Raw genomic sequence first — 4,320 nt, forward strand, 5'->3', positions numbered from 1 at the left:
GAGAACACTTGAAGAGGTAAAGTTCAATATGAATTTCTGGTCACTGTGTGGCTGTCATTGAAGAGGCTCTTGGGACTCTGACCTTTCCTGGCTCTGCTTCCTGGTTACCATGAGCAGAGACGCCTCCTCTTTCAGGTTCTCTCAATGCTGCACTGTCTTACTGGAGGTTCATCAGCAATGCCTTCAAGAGGACATCAACTTAAACTTCCAAACATGTGATCAAAATCAACTTTCCATTGCTCAGCATCACCTCAGTTACTTTGTGATATGATAATGCTCTACTAACATAAAAAATAATGTGTGCAGTTTAATAGCCACAATTCACCAATTCCTCAAGTCTCAACTTCCACATAAGATTTTCTAATTTGGGGGAATTGGCTGGGTCGGTGAGCCAGAGGGTTGGCCTGAGCGGCCTGGAGTTGGGTTCTGTACGATGGCATCTAGGGCAGGTCCGGGAGTGGTCAGCACCTACGGCAGCGACTTTCAGCACTGGGAGCACATCGCCATGCATTATCAGATGAGGTATGAGAGTGACGCTCAAGTATGAAATCAAGAAGCTGGTCTACATCCATCTGGTCATATGGCAGCTGTTGGTTGCCAAGATGAGTGTGGGATACCTGAGGCTCTTGTCACATGATCAAGTGGCCATGCCCTATCATTGGGAATATCCATATTTATTGAGCATGTGCTGCCTCTCTTGGGCCTTCTCTCCTTCCCTCGAAACATTAGCTACCTGGTGCTCTCCATGGTCAGCATGGGGCTCTTCTCCATCGCTCCCCTCATTTACGGCAGCATGGAGATGTTCCCTGCAGGTACAGCAACTCAATCGCCATGGCAAGGTCTACTGCTTCTGCTTCCTGTTTGGTTTTTCTGCTGTCTCTGTCATGTATCTGGTGTTGGTACTGGCAGTCCAAGTTCATGCCTGGTAACTGTAGTACAGCAAGAAACTCTTAGACTCTTGGTTCACCAGCACACAGGAGAAGAAACGTAAATGAAGCCTGCCTGATGGACTTCTGAGGGGTGAAACATGGGTCTCCCATTGAGTAGCATGAAGGGAGCTGTTCAGAATCTCCATAGACTGCGGCATCTGTGATGGTGGTACCAGGTGCATTCTGGCCTGGAGTTCTCTGTTTCCATCCGCTGAGATGACAGAGCTGTAATATTTAATTTATTCTTGACTAACTGCAACTGGGTGACCAGTAGCTATGGAACACTTCAATTGGTTGAAGTTGAGGCCCTCCAGGGTTTGGTTTTTCCAGACTGAGCCTTATCCTTGCCTTCTCTGGGTCATATTCCTTCACTTTCATTCATCAGCTCTTCACCACCAATACTAAGAGAGATCTGGAATAAATCAGTACATGAAATCCTCCTTCAATCTGTAGGTCATGGGGCAGGCAATATTTGGGAAGTTGCTCCCCCTACAGGCTCTCTGTTGATTGCAAACCATTTTAATTAAAAAAGAACCTCAGTGAAGTTAAGACTATCCTCCTGGGGGGGTGGGGGTGGATTTTCTAGTTTGCTTTCTATTCCATTGCTGTGATAAATAAGTGGGCAAAAACAACTTGGGGAGGAAAGGGGATTATTTTGCTGATACATCCTGATCACAGTACATCACTGAGGGAGACACAGCAGGGACATGGAGGCAGCATCTGACCGAGAGTGTGAAGGAATGCTTCTTTCTGGCCTGTATTTCATGTCTTGCTCAGCTTTATTTCTTATTCAGCTCATGACTACCCTCATAGGGGCATCAATGCCCACAGCTGCCTGAGCTTTCCCAAAATCATCCATTCACCAAGGAAATATCTTACAGACTTAGACTACAGGCCAATGAGGTAGAAGCCTTTTCGCCCTGTGGTTCCTCTTTGCAAATGGTGCTATCTTGTATCAAGCTAGCAAAACCCCAGCTAGCATAGATGGAGAATTTTTCACATTCCAGAACCTATTCTTTTCTAAGACCTTTGCAGGATAGAGTGATCAGAAAACTAACCAAGACCATGGTTAAGCATTTCACTAAAACTATGCCAACTCCTGGTATAGCCTATAGCTTCGTATTATAAGACTTCCAACTTTTAATATTTAGTACAATTAAGTTTTCGTTTGTATTGGTAAAATAAAATTAATAGTTTTACTATTTGAATAACATTGTACTCATGTCAGAATATTATATGCTAAAATATATTTATTCGAAATAGTAGTTTGTCTTACTTCAATTTGTTCAAAGGATAAGTGAATGCCCATGGAACAGGTGAACAGATTTTATCCTTGAGCTATGTAATAAATGAAGAGTATCATAACTGTCAAGGGATGCCGAAGCATCCACGTGGGGCTGACAAATGATTTTCCAGTGAAATAGCATTGAGACACATTGCGGTTTGTCAAAACATTGCAGATTAGTCCTTGTTAAGCTTTAGTGTGTTTCCTAGAGTAAACACAACAGTTACCATCAAAGCTGTCAAATCACTGCTGATAGAATGCACCATTAACACTCCTTCATTTCTAAAAAAACCAAAAAACCCACACATGTGTTTTAACACATTCTTTTCTGCGAGCTCATTTTTCTAATTTTCCAAACATAGGCCATTTTTATCCTGTTCTTTGTGAAGGTGTAGCTGGTATCCACAGGCACCCAACTTACTTCCCTATAGTTGGTGTTACCGTGAGCTGTCTCCGTATGCTCTGCATACCAGATCTTAGGCCAGTCCCATTCTATCTCCTCTCTGTGCTTGTTCCTTTGGCAGTTTGACAAGTAGCTTGGTTTTATCACATAAATCTCATTTCCTAATGAGTTTTCATCACCAGCAATATCATACAGTGGTTTATGCATAGATTAAAGATGAGTAAGCTACTCTACTGTATGAGAGATTTATGCAAATGAAAGTAAATGCTACATAATAAGGTCCATGGGTGAGGTATTACAATTCCATCACACAGTACAAGCAAGGCAAGGGGAGCATTGTTCAGGCCGACATCTTGGGAAGGACTTCATAGCTAACATAACTGATCTCAAGTTTGATCCCTAATGTATGTGGAAAAAATACCTCTTTTTGAAATATACAGGGTTTCCAATTTCAAGGAAAAATAGAACAAAATCAGATTTTGGCAAAATTGCCAAATATTGAAATTTACTTCAAGGTTATTATTGCTTTTTTAAGTAAATATGTCAAGGATTTGAGTTAAACATGTGTTTTTAAAATAATATGGAAGTCAAATAATCGATGTCATTATTCCAGGTCAATTTACATGGACTTGGTAGATTATGTATTAGCGATATCTTAGAAGCTTTTATATCTGAGTATTAAATAGTCGGTTTGTTTTACTGAGCAGTCCAATAACTCATTCATGAAGTATATGAAAGAGTTAATGTAGAACTCCATTATATTGCAACATATGCTTTTATGATTAAGCAGGTGGTAATGCCTGCAGTATAAGCCAGTCTGTCAAAAAAAGAAATTTCCTCCTACATCAGAAATTAATGTGTTTGTACAGCAGCAGCAATTTGTTTATGGCCCTTCCATGCAAGGAAGACATCATTACAGGCTCCATCAACAACAGCACACTTTGATAGTACTTTCAGCATAATTACTTTTCAACATAGTGAAATTGATAAATAACTTTCCGAGTGGAATGATGCTCTATATATTTGCTCATTGTGGATGCTGGGGAGGTAAGAGTGAGAACATCAAAATATTTCAAAGTAAGTTTTCTGGTCAAATAAAACATAAATGTTCAAAATTTTTCTTCTCTACTCTGTGTCTGTGTGTGACACAGAAAAAGGGTAGAAGTAGAAAATATGAAAATGAATGGGACATGTGTCAACCATTTCAGAGATAACTGCAACTTGAAGGATTAATCTACATGATTATCAAAGAACAAGGGAATATGAAACAGAGCTGTAATTTTCTCCACATATCATTATAATTACACATGTAGAAAATTTTAACAATGTACACTATTTTAAAACATATCTTTTTAGTCATTTGTTATATTTCTAGTGAAAAAGTAAACAAACAAAATTAAGCAAGGATTGTTGAAACTGATAAACCTTGTCAAAGTCAAAGCCTTTAGTTCAAAGAATAGAGAGGAAGCAATGGAATATGGTAATAACAAGGGCAGGGAAAAATAATTTTATAAAACACGGCATAGAGACACAAAGGTTGTTAAGTAGATAGAGACAGCACAAAGTCCAGTGACATGTCATATATTTCTAGGACCCACATGTAGGAGAAAGGAACCACCTCTCTTAACTTGTCCTCTGACCTCCTCATGTGATCTTGTTGTACATATGCATAGAGGTAAGTCAGAAAACAATAAACTTTAAAT

General features: G+C 39.6%; 1 pseudogene; it reads left to right on the forward strand.

Moving 5' to 3' along the window:
• Nucleotides 1-433: 433 nt before the first annotated feature.
• Nucleotides 434-1,017, forward strand: LOC102926645 (protein jagunal homolog 1 pseudogene; annotated as a pseudogene).
• The last annotated feature ends 3,303 nt before the right edge of the window (nucleotides 1,018-4,320 follow it).

This window comes from Peromyscus maniculatus, chromosome 17 (genome assembly GCF_049852395.1).
Source record: "Peromyscus maniculatus bairdii isolate BWxNUB_F1_BW_parent chromosome 17, HU_Pman_BW_mat_3.1, whole genome shotgun sequence".
In the NCBI taxonomy this organism is placed as follows: Eukaryota; Metazoa; Chordata; class Mammalia; order Rodentia; family Cricetidae; genus Peromyscus; species Peromyscus maniculatus.